This window comes from Bos taurus, chromosome 19 (genome assembly GCF_002263795.3).
Source record: "Bos taurus isolate L1 Dominette 01449 registration number 42190680 breed Hereford chromosome 19, ARS-UCD2.0, whole genome shotgun sequence".
NCBI lineage: Eukaryota > Metazoa > Chordata > Mammalia > Artiodactyla > Bovidae > Bos > Bos taurus.
The window spans coordinates 58,743,509-58,760,195 of record NC_037346.1 but is presented as its reverse complement, the minus strand read 5'-3'; the positions used below and the strand labels follow the sequence as shown (position 1 = coordinate 58,760,195).

The 16,687-nt window shown below is 49.8% G+C and overlaps 1 long non-coding RNA gene across 1 annotated transcript; it reads right to left on the bottom strand.

The window, feature by feature from the left end:
* Positions 1 to 1,199: 1,199 nt before the first annotated feature.
* On the bottom strand, positions 1,200 to 13,264 carry LOC104975155 (uncharacterized). The gene is made up of 3 exons (XR_813540.4): positions 12,820 to 13,264; positions 6,932 to 6,988; positions 1,200 to 6,720 (listed from the first exon to the last, which is right to left on the bottom strand). It is a non-coding gene; the product is annotated as an uncharacterized lncRNA (long non-coding RNA).
* Positions 13,265 to 16,687: the final 3,423 nt, after the last annotated feature.

The following is a 16,687-nucleotide window of genomic DNA, read 5'->3' as shown; positions in this document are numbered from 1 at the left end:
GACTTCACTTTCACGTTTCACTTTCATGCATTGGAGAAGGAAATGGCAACCCACTCCAGTGTTCTTGCCTGGAGAGCCCCAGGGATGGCAGAGCCTGGTGGGCTGCCGTCTATGGGGTTGCACAGAGTCGGACACGACTGTAGCGACGCAGCAGCAGCAGCAGCAGTAGCAGTCTGAGACACAGAGGCTTGGGCATCAGGCGTGCACGTTGGACTGGGGCGCTTCCTTCCAAGCCGGCTCAGCTGACAGACGAGGAAATCTGTACCCATGTGCTAGTCCCCGATACACACACGTGCACACATTTATAAATGCTCCTATATGTAGCCATTCACATCCAGATTAAGCTGAACATGAGTTCCCACTATTTCCAGCTCGAATCCACTACCCCATGGACGATTCTATTGCTTATCTGTAAACGTCCTTCCAACAGTGAGAACCCAGTCACCCCCCACCACCCCCTCATCCATGTACTCAACTGCTCATTTCCAGTGGCCGAGTCCTGAAGCATCAGGACCGCTAACCCATCCCCCCACGGGAAACGGAGTACAATTATGTCTACTTTCCCACTGCGTTTAGTCTCAGAGACTCGTTTCCAAAGTTACTCGGGGGCACACCTTTTCCTCCCAGGCCCTCCAGGACGTTGTTTCCTATGTTTGTAATCCAGTTAGATTCTTCGGTCACATCCTGCATTCCATCCTGGGATTCCCCCAGTTTCCTAAATAGCTTTTTAAAAAGTGCCTACGTGAAGGTTTGCCTTTGTGCTGTAAAGTTCTATGCTTTTGGCACATGTCTACACCACTACAGTATCAGACACAACACTTTCCTCGCCCTCAGATGTTCCCTGGGCTTCACACATTCAACTCTCCTCTCTTTCTGAGAAGAACCTCTGATTCTTCTGTGCCACCCATATTTTTGCCTTTTCCAGAATATCATAAAATGAGATCACGCAGTTTTCGTTTTCCAGAATAATCCCTTTTGCTCAGCAAACTTCATTTAAGATTCATCTACATCTTCATGTAGCTCGCTAGTTCATTCCCTTTTTGTCATGGGATAGTATTCCACTCTATACTAGAAGGCAATGGCACCCCACTGGAGAAGGCAGTGGCACCCCACTCCAGTACTCCTGCCTGGAAAATCTCATGGATGGAGGAGCGTAGTAGGCTGCAGTCCATGGGGTCGCTAAGAGTCGGATACGACTGAGCGAGTTCACTTTCACTTTTCACTTTCATGCATTGGAGAAGGAAATGGCAACCCACTCCAGTGTTCTTGCCTGGAGAATCCCAAGGACGGGGGAGCCTGGTGGGCTGCCGTCTATGGGGTCGCACAGAGTCGGACACGACTGAAGTGACTTAGCGGTATTCCACTCTGGGGCTTCCCAGGTGGCTCAGTGCTAAAGCACCTGCCTGCCAAAGCAGGAAACTCGGGACTAATCCCTGGGTCAGGAAGATCCCCGAGAGAAGGAAATGGCAACCCGCTCCAGTACTCTTGCCTGGGAAATGCCATGGACAGAGGAGCCTGGTGGGCTGCAGCCCACGGAGTCACAAAGGATTGAGCATATGCACACCCATGCAATTTCCCATCGTCTATAGCATCAAATTTTCCTGATCCATTCGCCTCTGAAGGCCATCAAAGCTGCTTTCAGTTTGAGGGGATCATAACTAAAGCTACCATTAACATTCATGTGCAGGGCGGAAGTTTTCACATCAGTTTGGTCAATATCCAGGCATGTGACCGCTGGGTTACAGGGAAAGATGGGGGCTTCCCAGCTGGTGCTAGTGCTAAAGAACCCACCTGCTAACGCAGGCAGATATAAGAGACCTGGGTTCGATCCCTGGGTCAGGAAGATCTCCTGGAGGAGGGCACGGCAACCCACTACAGTATTCCTGCCTGGTTAATCGCATGGACAGAGGCATCTGGCCGGCTACAATCCATAGTCGCATAGGACTGAAGCAACTTAGCAGGCATGCAGGGTCAGACTACGTTTAGCTTTATGAGAATTTCTCTGACATTTTTTCTTTGTTGTGTTTTTAGCAGTGCTCAGTACTAAGACGGCTGCAGACAAACATCTGATAACCGTATTAAGGGTCAGGCTTCACTGCGAATGAAGGAAGCAACGTGACCAGCACCTCTCCCTTGACTGCCGGAAAACAGCAGTCGGAACACCTCCACACTGAGCCTGACCCCGGGGTCATAGACTGTGCCTTTTCTCTGCACCTAAATTCCTTTCAACTCAGCCATGCCTTGTGGTTTCTGAGATAATACATGTCAGAGGAATAATAATTACTATTAACTGTCCCTTACTGGTTAATTGTGTGGCTCAACTGAAAACCTCCATCTGGTGATTTAATTGCATTCTCACTCACAGGCAGCCATTTCCCTGAATCCAAATAATCCTGCTGCCACATCCCAGAACAGAGAGAAGCCCATTTTTCCAGAAAAAAAAAAATACTATTAAAGAGCCTAGGTTTATTTAGAGACTCTCAGCCTGAGAGTCCCCCTGGTCTGCAAGGAGATCATATCAGGAGATCAAGCCTCCGCTCAGTCTCAGAGGTTAGCAAGGGACACACCTGAGTCCCCTTCGGTTTCATCACCTGCAGGAAAAGCTGGGGGACAGCATCCTCTGTCCTCCTGTGGCTGGAGGGGATTCAGGCCCTGCTGGAGCGGTCTTGCTGTTATTCAGTCACTCAGCTGGGTCCGACTCTTGGCGGCCCCGAGGACTGCAGCTCTCCAGGCTTCCCTGTCCTACAGTCTCTCCCAGAGTTTGCTCAAGCTCAAAGCCATTGAGTGGTTGATGCTATCTAACCATCTCATCCTCTGCCACCTCCTTCTCCTTTGCCTTCAATCTTTCCCAACATCAGAGTCTTTTCCAATGAGTCAGCTCTTCCCATCAGGTGGCCCAAATATCAGAGCTTCAGCTTTAGCATCAGTCCTTCCTATGATGAACATTCAGAGTTGATTTCCTTTAGCACTGACTGCTTTCATCAAACCTTCTGGATCTTCCATAATAGCAAATCTAGTCTTTCTTGTTCAAGACAGCATAGACCCCTCCGTTCAGAGGTGATAAGGGCAAAATCAAGCCCATCATGGGAGTGACAGTATTTGAATTGTTATCTCAAAAGGAAATGAACAGAGCAACATTTGATCTCGTCCGCCAGCTCTGGACACACACGCCCAGGACTTCACAGGGGCCAGCACCCCAGAGAGACAGAGGGCAGAAAATGGAAAGGTGGGCAGGATGAAAGAGCATGGTTTTTACAGCAACGCTTGTCAGAGCAATCCTTTGTGTTTGACCATTCAGGATCAAGACCATCAAGCACCTAGAAGATGAGACTGCTGAAATTCTCGACTGAAAAGCTGAGGGACAGGAGAACTAGAGTGGATGCCTTTGCTTCGTCCTCACAAACAAAAATCTCCAGCCACCTTGTCTTCCTAACCCTGGAGATTGCTCACCTGAACAACTCCTTGTATTCTTTAAGAGGGGCACATCCCCAATACAGAGTTTGGAACTCAGATCTAAAAATGCGGGAAGGTATGAGACTGATGCAGAAGGGGAGGTGGGGGGACAGAAGGCTTTGTCTGCTTTTCCTTCGCTTTTAAATATTATTGGATGATTTCCTTGAATTTCTAATAAGCAGGTTGGAGTTTAAATTACAAGATCTCTAACAGAGTCAGAATCCAAATGGCTCGGGAGCCAGCGGACAACAATGGCTGTGGCCCACAGGTTTCAGGTTTGCTCTTTGCAGAGACAAAGCTCCCATTGACCGAGCGGCGGAGAGGCGATCTGGGCAAGGAGAGCGAGAGTGCGGAGAGGATTTCCATTACCTCAGTCATCATCCCCAAGGCCAGGGGAGGACGCTGGGGGAAGAAAGCCTAGCCTTACCTGGCCAACGTGTTGCTGAGAAGGACAATTTGGAGAGAGGCATGCAGTTGATATCTGTGGTTCCTCCCGAGCAGGGTGGAGACAGAAGACCAAAATGAGGGGAAAAGGAAACAAGCCCATCTATGCAAGCTCAGGCATTCAGCAAGAATTAAAAAGCACAAACATCAGAGTAGAGAATGGGTTCTTGACAGCAAACTATGCCTGGTTCGTTCTAGAGAAAATAGGTCTTACTGACGGATTCCAGGAGCTGAGGTCCACCCTGCCTTCATTTTGCTCAGGAAGAATTTGCAAAACCCTTTAAGCCATAAAAATTCATTGACTCTGTTCTCTTAGAGGCGGTGTAGCAGAGTGGGTATGAAACCAGGATTTTAGGGTGAGGGTTTCAATCCTACTGGGAAAATTAATAGTAAATTACATTTAAGCCCCGTGGTTCTCACAGAGCTTTTGTGAACATCTAAATGCAAACATCTGCCAACATCAGCAGTGTTTTCAGCACTTATAAACACCCAACAACTTGTAGCCATTTTCCTTTTTAAATTTTAAAAAAATTTTTAATGGGAATATAATTACTTTACAATATCGTGTTAGTTTCTGCCATATACCAACACAAATCAGCCACAGACACACACACGTCCTGTCCCCCTTGAACCTCCCTCCCACCTTCCTCCCCATCCCACCCCTCTAGTTTATCACAGAGCACAGGGTTTGAGCTCCCCGCATCATACAGCAAATCCCCACTGGCTATTTATTTTACGTATGGCGATGTATATTTTTCCATGCTCCTCTCTCCATTAGCGCCACCCTCTCCTTCCCCCACCGAGTCCACTGAGTCTGTTCTCTGTGTCCCTGTCTCCCTCACTGCCCTGCTCTCCTTGCACCCTGAGGAAAGGGGCTCCGAGCGGCCTCTGACCACTCTTAGCATCATTCTCCATCTGAAGACCTTCAACCGAGTGCTTTCCTGCTGAAGTTTCAACATTTCTCATTTCTTCCCTAGAACAGCTGGTCCCAATCTACTAAATAACCCCTTTGCACACTTGAAGACCATTATTAAGATTCCCCTTGGCCATAAACATATGAAGAAGTGTTTAACATATGAAAAAAATGTTTAACCTCACCAGTAATCAAAGGGATCCAAATCAAAACAACAAAATGCAATTTTTGCCTATCAATTTGGTAACTCTTTTTAATGATAGTACTCAATGCTGGTGAGAGGAGGGTAAGGGGGCAATTTCGTACTTTGCTGGTGGGAGCATAAATTGGTACAATCTTTCTGGAAAGCAATTTGGCAATATGTTATCAAGACCCTGAAAATTGTCCTTACCCTTTAACCCAGCAATTCCACTTCTGGGAATCTATCTCAAGGAAATCATCAAGACCCAGACAAAGCTTTCTGCTCAGTGGAATTTGCTCCAGGGCACAATATTTTGATTTATGAACAACTAGAAACTGCCTAGAAGTTAGTTCATTGGTGCTGAGACACCTACTAAAAAGCTAAGCAAGGTCATGTTCATGAGAACCATTCAAGGACAAGCAAGGTGGTCACCATAAAACAGGAAACGCAAGTACATACAACCAGATAGAAAACCTAAAAACAGTGGGCTTTTAATGACAAAATTACATATACTTATATTTTTGTATGTAAATAGAAAAAGACCAGATGCAAACACAGCAAAATATTAACAGTTCTTATTAGAAGGTGATAGAATTATGGGTGCCTTTTATTTTCTTCTTTATAATTTTACAATCAAAAAAAGTTGGGTAAGAACTCTCATGGCCTCATACTTGTTTGCTAAGGAGTTCAGTTCAGCGTGGTCCCAGCCTGCCGTGGCATATTGTCTGGAATCCAAACAATAAACTGTCAAGGGCTGCAGAGTTCTCCTTAAAAGGGCCAGATAGTGAACACATACACTTCACGGGCCGTACAGTCTCTGCTGGCACACACTCACCTCTGCCCTTGCACAGCAGAAGCAGCCGTAGACCATAGGACAATGAGTGAGCACGCCTGTGTTCCAGTAAATCTTTATTTATAAATTAGGCCGGGGGTCCATTTTAGCCCTTGGCCTTACTGTGATGACCCACAGACGAGATGGCCTAATTTTCTACCAGACTCCAAAAATCTATAGTTTCAAGCAAACGTGGCTGGGGAGACTTCTAGAAGGGTGTACACGTGCTGAGTCTCTTCAGTCTTGTCCAACCTGATGGACTGTAGCCTGCCAGGCTTTTTTGTCCACGGGATTTCCCAGGCCAAAATACTGGACTGGGCTGCCATTTCCTCCTCCAGGAGATCTTCCTGATCCAGGGATCAAACCCGAGTCTCCTGCAGCTCCTTCGCTGCAGGTGGATTCCTTACAGCTGAGCCACCTGGAGGACCAGGGAAAGCTTTTCTGCATCCCCATCCCACATTAGCCGATCAAGTGGTCCTGAAACTTTTATTCAGAAGCATTCAGCTAGGGGTCACAATTCAGGGGCCTGTTTATCCACTGCGGACGGGCGACCCCTCTTCTGCATCACTTGGTCCCCTCCCATGCTGGACTTTCTGCACCATTCACTTTAGCCCTTCATGCAGAGGGCAGGAGGAGAAGGGGCCGACAGAGCATGAGATGGTTGAATGGCATCACCGACCCAACGGACTTGAGTCTGACCAAACTCCGGGAGATAGTGAAGGATGGGGAAGCCTGTTGTGCCGCAGTCCATGGGGCTGACTAAGCAACTGAACGACAAGCAGAGGTTAGGGTGGGGCGTAAAGAAAGTGAGAAGTCCTAGCGATGGCAGGAAATGGACTGGGGACTTGACGGAGCTGGAAACGAGTTTGAGATTCCATTCCTCTCCCCTCCTTGTGGCTGCAAGGATGAGAGAGACAGAAGATTCACTGAGTTTGCTGTATCCCAGACAATGCTCAATGGGTGGCAAAGAGATGCTGTTTAATGGGCTCAATTTTACAGAGAGGCCAATCTGACCCTGAGCTGGGCACCCGTACGTAAATGCAGAATGGTGATTGGAAGCTTTGAAGAGTCCCCTCCTCTCTTGGGATCAGAGCCCTCCATCACTCACCTGTATGCACACAGTCCTCACGAGGTGCAGTCAGCGTTCCTCCCCACTCCCAGCTCTCTGAAAAGAAAGGGTGGGGGTGGGAGCCATAATCGGATCCATCGACAGAGGTGTAAAGTCAGAACAAGGGGCCACATGGGAACGCCTGGCACAGCACAGGTGCTCAGGACACCTCATTCCCTCTTCACTCTTTAGACGAGAAACGGTGCTACCAGCTCTGGGGACGCAGGGAAGGATATGGTTTCCTGGCCCGCCCCCCACCAGGTGCCCAGTCTTCAGGTTATGGACACAGATGACTGCAGCCTTGGGCATCTGTGAATGATCACGCGACATGCTGTTGGAACAGAGAAGAGGGGGAAATTCTTTCTAACCACTAGCGTTAGTGAGGGCTTCCGGGAGGATGTGACATTTGAGCCTTATGGACAGGATGGTGGTGCAGGAGAGGCGTCTGGGAGGGAGAACCATTAGAGCTCAGGCAACAGACAGGAAGGGACAGAACTCCTTGGGAAACAATGAAGCATTCCTGATGGCTCAACACTCAGGCGCCTAAGAACCCAGAGCAAAGTCAAGACTAAAATATCAAGGAGGCTGGCTCATGGTGATCCGCCATCCACTGCGATGAGAAGGGTACCTGTGATTACCATCGGCGGCCCTGAGATTCTGAAACCAGGAAGTGACATCCTCAGAAAGTCATCTTCACAGCATGACCCTGCGTCTCAGTCTGCCCGGGACAGTCCTGTCCTGCAATTATTCCTAGAGCGCCTTTTCATGCCCTAGAGTGTTCCCGTTTGGACGCTAAATTACATGGCCACCCCACGTTTCTATCATCTTGCTGTCAGTGGGAGACAGAAAGTGGAACAAAAACAGGCTAGACCCAGACAGACCAGTTCAAAAGCCACCACTCCAAGTATCTGAGTAGTTAATAAGAATTTCCGAAGACAGAGAGCTTGTGGGAATGGATAGAAAGAAACGGATCAAAGACTCACTTTGAAGGCAGATTCAGTAAGACATGGTTTGATGGAGCAGAGAAGGAACGAGAAATAAGGAGAATTCGGTATTCTCCAAGGATATCCCTAGGCATGGGGTCTCTGGATCATACGGTAGCTCTATTTTAGCTTTCTAAGAAGCTCTGTGCTGATGGCCATACTGGCAGTTGCAATTTACAGTCCCATCAGCAGTGCATGAAGGCCCCTTTTTCCCCACACTCTCTGCAGCATTGATTGATTGTAGAGTTTTTGATGATGGCCGTTCTGACTGGTGTGAGGTGACATGCAGGGTCATCTACAACAGCCAGAACGTGGAAGCAACCTGAGTGTTCGTAGACAGATGAATGGATGAAGAAGGTGTGCTGCATACATACACAATGGAGCACTACTCAGCCCTACAGAGGATGGGAATTGGTCATCTGTAGAGATGTGGGTGGATCTAGAGTCTATCGTACAGAGTGAAGTAAGTCAAAAGAGAAAAACAAATAGCATATATTAACGCATGTATGTGGAATCCAGGAAAATGATAAAGATGAACCTAGTTCCAGGGCAGGACTAGAGATGCAGACGTAGAGAACTGATGGAGGGGGGAAGAGGAGAGTGGGATCAACTGGGGGATTAGGACTGACATAGATATAGTGTCACGTGTAAATAAACAGCTAGTGGGAAGCCGCTGTTTAGCAGGGGGAGCTCAGCTCGGTGCTCTGAGATGACCTAGGGGGTGGGATGGGAGGGTGTGAGGGAGCTCCTAGAGGGAGGGGGTATATGTGTACATATGGCTGATTCACTTTGTTATACAGCAGAAGCTAGCAACATGGTAAAGTAATTATACTCCAATGAAAAGAAAATACATGTAAATAAAGAAGCAATATTTTTTTTAAAAAAGGCATACAGAATGACTGATATCTGAGTACTAGATATGCTAAATGGGTGGGGTAAAGGAAGAACAGGGGCCGAATGTGAGAATCTGGGGCTGAGGAGAGGTCAGAGGTGGAGACGGGGACTTGGCAGACTCCGGGGAAAATCCTGGCTGCGGAGGGCATGTGTGAGACCACCCAGGGAGAGGGCAGAGCTGACGTCCCTGAGGGCACACGAGGCCCTGCGGCCTAAAGATCGTGACTCAGGAGCAAAAGATGTGAACTGGGGCAGGAGCAGACTCAGGAATGCCCGGGAAGAAGGGAGTGGAGGATGAACCTTTGGACCAACAGCACCAGACGCTTCCGAAGGACTGAGTTGCATGGAGGAGGGCAATTAGGAAGACTTCTGAAGGCTCCACTTCAGCAGAGCACTGGGGGCAGAAGACAAATTGCAGTGGTCTGGGAGGGAGGGGCGAGTCAGAAAGCAGGGTCAGGAGGCGTCGATGAGTCTTGGGACAGTTCCGTCCATGAAAAGACTGTGGTTTGAGGGCAGAGTCCAGAGAAGGAAGCACGTGGGGGAGTTAAGTGGAACCTGAACACGTGTGAATCCCAAGAAGAAGATGCTGGAGAGAAAGGAGTTGGGAGAGTCCAGGGGTGATCGTTTGGAATAAGTCGGGAGCAGATGGCATGCACGTGAGTGGAGGGGCCAGCCATAGACCAGAGGCAGGACTGCCCACCTTTGCGGAGGCTGGAAGGAAGTGGGGCTGGACCACAGGAAGCTCTTGATGTGGGTGGATGATAAGAGGACAGAGGGAATGACCCTGATGGTGTTGGCGGTCGTGGTAGAAATAGTTGTGCTGGTTTCATTATTCCCAACTGTTAGTCATGATCATTACTCTTCTGTCAACACGGAAGTTCCCTGCCTTTGTTTACGTAACTCCAGCGACAACCCCGTTTTACACGGGAGGTAACAGAGCCAGAAAGGGGTTCAGTAAATGGCCCACCATCCACCATAATAGTGGCAGAGTTCAGATTTAAACTCAGGTCCTCCCGGATGGCATTAGTGGTGAAGAACCCACCTGCCAATGCAGGAGATGCAAGAGATGTAGGTTCTGCCTTTCAGTCGGGAAGATCCCCTGGAGAAGGAAATGGCAACCCACTCCAGTATTCTTGCCTGGAGAATGCCGTGGATGGAGGAGCCTGGCGGGCTACAGTCCATAGGGTCACAAAGAATAGGACACGACGGAGTGTGCATGCACATACATACACTTACACACACACACACACACGCGTGATTCCTGATGCATGCACATACACACACACACGCGTGATTCCTGATGGCGCAGCCAGGCTCCCAGGCCACTTGGAGTCAGTGTAGACCAGTGGCTTGGTCCTCGCAGCAGAGCGGGAGGTGAAGTCATCTTCTACGAATGATGGGGGGTGGACTTGGAGGCCTGAGCGGGGAGGAGAGTTGAAACAGCTGCTGTGAAGAATGCGTAGGGATGGGCCAGGGAAGAGAGAGGGCACAGCCGCCTCCCAGGGGTGCTGACAGCTTCCGGGAGATTCCATCCGGCTCTGACCGCCTGAATTCCCAAGCCCATTTCCTGCCAAGAAGCACCCCCCACCTCGCACACTCTGCTCACTCCTCTTGTTGTTCCGGTCCTCCAGTCCCTGCCTCAAGAGCCATGAGTCACACGGCTCGAGGAGAAAGGGGCGAGGACACTTCCCACTGCTGGAAGACTGGGGGTGATGGCCATGGAATGGCGCTGGGAAGGGAGCTCTCAGAGGTTTCGTGTTAACAGAAACTCCCAGTCTGAAAGGTCTAAGGAAGCAGTGCATACAGTGGGCGATAATGGTTGCACATGGAAGGTTTGGGTGGCGTGGTCCGGTCGCTTAGATCCAGCCCGTGGAGCTGAGTCACAGACCAACTGGCCCAACCACCCTCCTGGTGGGCCAGCAGCTTCTATTCCATTTGTTGGCGCATTCAGCCCATACCACGTCTCTCTACCAGAGACCTACTACGTTTATTTAGCAATCAGGTTTTTGTTGTGTTGTTTTGTTTTTGAAGGGGGAGAGTTCCTGGTGGCTCAGATGGTAAAGAATCTGCCTGCCAATGCAGGAGATGCAAGTTCGATCCCTGGGTCAGAAAAATCCCCCAGAGAAGGGAAGAGCTACCCACTCCAGTACTCTTGCCTGGAAAATCTCATGGACAGAGAAGTCTGACGGGCTACAGTCCACTGGGTCACAGAGTCAGACACCACTGAGCAACTAACACACAACAAGGCAAGCTCCTTCACTGGAGCCCAGAACCTAAATCTTGACCTTTGATTCACCGATCTGACCGCTTTGAAAATAGCAGCAGACCGAAACTCACTGGCCTCCCTATTTGGGGGATGGCCATCAAATTATTAACCAAAAGTGTTGGCCTCAGGGACGCGCCTGAGGACACGGGCTTACTCCTTGCTGGATGTGACCCACAATCTCCAACAGAGCTATTAAGCCATTGGTTGAATTAATAAAATCCATACGGGACCAGAGTCTAGAAGAAGCTGGGCTCCGTTCAAATTTCCATAAAAGCTGCCCGCAAAACCAGAGAGTTGGCGTCCCGTTTTAGGAGTGCACTGGCCTCCTGCCTCTGAATGTCATTTTCAACACATCGGGACTCGGGATAGCAGAGCTGTGGACCGCGAGACTCCAGGGGCTGTAATGAGAACCTTCTCAAGGCTCTCTCTTCCGCGGGGCCAGAAACTCGCCTAGCAAGAGTCATGGCATTTGATGCTTAAACATAGAGAAAAAGCACAGGGAAAATGACCGTTTTCCTTTTCTGTTGGTTTTTAGCTTCATTTTCATGGGAGTATAGTTGCTTTACAATGCTGCGTTAGTTTCTGCTGTACAGCAAATTGGATCAGTCACACATAGACATATAGCCCCTCCCTTTTTCTATATTTTTTAATTGGAGTATGATTGTTTTACAATGTCGTGTTAGTTTCTGCTGTACAACAAAGTAAATGGGGCACAAAAGCATATATCCCCTGCCTCTTGGCCCTCCCACCTATCCCAGCCCCGTGTCTTATGTTCAGGCCAAAAATGAATCATTTGAGGGGCTGCAAACCAGGGAGGGGCTTCCCAGGTGGCTCAGTGGTAAAGGACCTGCCTGCCAATGCAGGAGACTCACGTTCACTCCCTGGGTCGGGAAGATCCCCTGGAGGAGGGCATGGCAGCCCACTCTAGTATTCTTGCCTGGAGAATCCCCTGGACGGAGGAGCCTGCTGGGCACGGTCCATGGAGTCACAAAAGATTTGGGTACGACTGAGCGACTGAAGGACAACAATAAGCCACCGATGCTCTAATTCCTACGTGAGTGGGACCAGTTGTGAGGCTGGGGGTGAGGGAGCGAGAGGGGCAATGCAGTTCTTTCTGGAGAGTTCTGCTGAGTTTGCGAGCATTCAGAATCCGTGGGCGAATGTTTGAGAAGCAGTGGCGTGAGTATGCGTACACACACAGGCTCCCGGCTTCTGAAGAGGTGTGTCCCATTCTCCAGCCCAAGTTAACATCAAGCCCGAGCCTCCCCGCAACCCCTGATTTAAAGTGGTTTCTCCTCCCACAGGCAACAGAGTCTCCTGAAAACCCTGGACACGGCCAGCTCTCCAACAGATTACCATCTTTCCCTTAAGTCGCCCTGAAAAGAAGCCCAGGGGCAACAAATCCCTCCCTCTCCCGACCGTTCCAACATTTCTCTAATTAATGCAGGAGAAAATTAATTACAGAGGGATTTTCAAGACCTTGGCATCTAATGACCAGCCGGGCCTCCCCGCCTCCCCGCTGGCTCCCTGCAGCTCCTCATTGGTCCTGCCTCCCTCCCGCCGCCTCGCCCCCTCCCCACCCTTCCCAGAACCCCCGAACAATACTGCAGGCTAATTAGGCAGGGAAAGAGTTTCTTGGCAAAGAGCGCTGAGTGCTAGGTCAGTACCTTGAACAACCCAGAAGAGAAACAAAACAGCATTAAAAGAAAAAAAAAAAGAAAGAAAGAAAGAAAAAAGAAAAAAACCTGCTAATCCCAAAGCGCATTTCCGCCAAATATTCTCCTTTTCAAGTGCTTTCTTCCTGGTAAACAAAGTTCTGTCGCTGGCTCCGGAGATTTTAGGACACGGTTGCTTAGTAATATCGGAGAAAACACAGCGTCCCCACCTCAGCTGCATCTTGTTTCTCTTCTCTCTTGCTCACTTCACCGAGAGGCCCTGACATTCCCACATTGCGAGGGACGGCCTGTTTGTAAAGAAGAGCTGGGTTTTCTTTATTTCTTTTTCTTTTTTTTGTGGGGGGGGGGGGGTCTAAATGCTTTCCCAAGCCAAGCTAGGAACAGAGATCGTGTCCTCTAGGTCAGTCTGGCCCGGTAGGACTTTCTGCAACAAAGGGGTGGTTCTACATCTGTGCCATCCAACATAGTTTGCCATGGATCACGTGGAGACTTTGGGCACTTGAAATGGTGCTCGTGACATCGGGCAACTGGAAGTTAAATGTTGCTGCTGTTGTCATTCAGTCGCTCAGTCGTGTCCGACTCTGCAACCCTGTGGACTGCAGCCCGCCAGGCTTCCCTGTCCTTCACAATCTCCTGGAGTTTGCTCAAACTCATGTCCATTGAGTCGGTGATGCCATCCAACCATCTCATCCTCTGTCATCCCCTTCTCCTCCTGCCTTCAATTCTTCCCAGTATCAGGGTCTTTTCCAGTGAGTCGGGTCTTTGCATCAGGTGGCCAAAATGTGGGAGCTTCATCTTCAGTATCAGTCCTTCCAGTGAATATTCTAAGGAGCCTCTTTGTGAAGGTGAAAGAGGAGAGTAGCAAGTTAAATGTTACTGGACATTATTCGCCGCAGCTTGAAATGGCCCCATGTGGCTCAGGGCCTGGGGCACCACCGGTCCTGACATAGCCCCAGCAGACCCACTGGAGGGACAGCCGTGGCGTCTGGGTGGCTCCGTGTCATTAGTGACAAACAGGATGCTTTGGGGTCATGAACACACCTGCTTCCATTTGAATGGAGGCCCATCTTCTCTGTCTGTGGCCTTGGACATCACAGAACTCTCCCGTAATGATGCACGCACACTGTGTGCACCTCAGGCCGTGTTTGGTCCCGGACCCCAAGTCCCTGGCACATGGGTGGGCCCCTTGGTGAGCCCTTCCACCAGGAGTCCAGAAGGCATGGCCTGCTCTGCGACTGCTCTACTTGGCTTGCATGGCTGCTCTTGGAACCCACGCTCTTCCCCGCCTCCACGTCCCTGCCCACATTTCCCCTCACCCTGCTCTCTCTGCTCCCCTGCGTCAGCTTCAGCCATAAGGCCCTACAGACTCAGCCTGGCCGTCCTCTGCACTGGAAGGTTTTCCCCTCTCCCCTCTTGCCCCTGCCTGTCCTCTCCCTCCGCCTCTCTGCAATATGGCGGCCACGAGCTGCAGGTGGCCGTTCACTGTCTTGGAACTGCGGCTAGGACAAATGAACAATGGAATTTGTATTTTTAAATTTTAATTATCAACTAATTTTGTTGTTTAATTGCATGTAACTTTAATTGGTTGAAATGGAAAATGAATTGGCATTTCATTAATTGAAGCTGAAATGGTCACATATGGCATGCTCTCTCTCTCCTTTGCATTTGCATGCGCGCGCGCACACACACATCCTCCAGACATCCCGTAGCTGGTCTGAATGCCATTTGCAACTGTCTCTGTGAACGTCTGCTCCTCTGCACTTACCCAGGATCTTCTCTTCCAGTGATCTTTTTATAAATCTATCATCCCCACTGGAAAGTGAATCCCTAAGGACATAGTCTGGTTTTAGGCTTTTTTTCTTTTTTGATGTGGACCATTTTTAGTCTTTATTGAATTTGTTACAATAATGCTTCTGTTGTTTTTTTTGTATTCTGGTTTTCTTAGCCAAGAGGCATGTGGGATCTTAGTTCCTCGACCAGGGTTCAAACTCATATCCCCTGCATTGGAAGGTGAAGTCTTAACCACTAGACTACCAGGGAAGTACCACAATCTGTGTTTGACTTTGTTTTGTTTGCTTGACAGTGGTGCCCCAACCATCTAGGATGGTGTCAGGCACACAATCCCGTCTCTGTAAGTATTTGTCAGGCAGGAAACAGCAATTATTTATCACAGTTTGCATACTGCATCAGGGGTCAGCAAACTACAGCCTTGAGGGCAATTTCAGCCTATTACCTGCATGAATTGACGCTTTTGAACTGTGGTGTTGGAGAAGACTCTTAAGAGTCCCTTGAACTGCAAGGAGATCCAACCAGTCCATCCTAAAGGAAATCAACCCTGAATATTCACTGAAGGACTGATGCTGAAGCTGAAGCTCCAATACTTTGGCCACCTAATGTGAAGAGCTGGAAAAGACCCTGATGCTGGGAAAGACTGAAGGCAGGAGGTGAAGGGGGCGACAGAGGATGAGTTGGTTGGATGGCATCACCAACTCAATGGACACGAATTTGAACAAACTCCAAGATACAGCGGAGGACAGAGGGGCCTGGCGTGCTGCAGTCCGTGAGGCCGCAGGGTAGGACGTGACTTAGAGACTGAACAACAGCAAGCTAGGTAGGGTGCTGTTTTTGTTTAACCTTCAGTTAAATTTTAAATGGTCATAGAATGACCTACATAAGATCCTCCTTTTGCTCCTGACCCGCAAAACCGGGAGGTGTCACATTCGGGCCCTTTAAGAAAAAGTTTGCTGACCTCAGGTCTAGATCCCAACAAGAGCCGCTGATGCGGCTGAGTGTGTCCCTCAGAGAAAAGGAGAAAGGCTGCCAGGGAGAGGGGCTGAGGGAGGGGCCCGAATCTCACACTTGGCATCTCCAACAGAGCTGGGCCCAGGTCGCTGGGTCGATCGGCAGGAGCTGATCCCTAGGACGCAGTCAGGCCTGGGCTTCCTCTGACCTCTCTGACTGACCCCACTGCCTGTGAAGACAAGTGGGAGTTGGAGCGGCAGAAAAAAAAGTCAAACTGAGGCTTCCTTGGCGGGTGTGCGTGCGTGCTCATTCACTCAGTGATGTCTGACTCTGCGACCCCATGGACTGTACCCCGCCAGGCTCCTCTGTCCATGCGATTCTCCAGGCAAGAATATACTGGAGTGGGTTGCCATTCCCTTCTCCAGGGGATCTTCCTGACCCAGGGATCGAACCCGGGTCTCCCGCATTGCAGGCAGATTCTGTACCATCTGGATAACCAGCTGGCAGCAGTGATAAAAAACCCACCTGGCCTGGAGAATCCCATAGACAGAGGAGCCTGGTGGGCTACGGACCCAACTAAGCGACTGACACTTTCTTTACCATTTGAGCCCCCAGGGAGGGGCACTCACTGTGGACTTCCGGGAGAGCTCTGCCTCGCTCGCCCTAAAGCCACAGCAAATGGAAGAGGGGCTTTTCTGGCTTCCGTATTGTGGTTTGGCTTCAGTGAATAGCAGTTTCCACTTAAAGTCAAGCTCCCAGATGCGTTTTTCACAGCCATGGAAAGACCTTCCAGAATCTCGCACCTAACGGCTTAGAGGCAGTCATCCGGCAAGCATGAAAAAATCAGCTCTTCCCTTTTCTGCTAAGATGTGAACTGGAGCTTCTGTGAACCCAGGCAGAGATCGGTTCAGGCCCTAATCACCGTGAGCGACAGAAGCCCCCAAATACAACCCATCTCTGTCTCTCATGCCTTCTTACCCTCCAGCCGCCCTCCCTTTCTTCCAGACCCACAGCTCTGAAACAACATGCCAAACGTCAGGGCATCTGGGAGCGCCCGGAAGGCTCCCTCACTTTCCTGCTCACTTTCCATTCATTCGTCCCAACAGGGAGGAGCAGCGCGCACCCAACGTGCTAAATATTTCCCTGCTGGAGAAGCTATTTTCCTTCTGCTGCTGCTTGGCAGCAAAGAGACAGG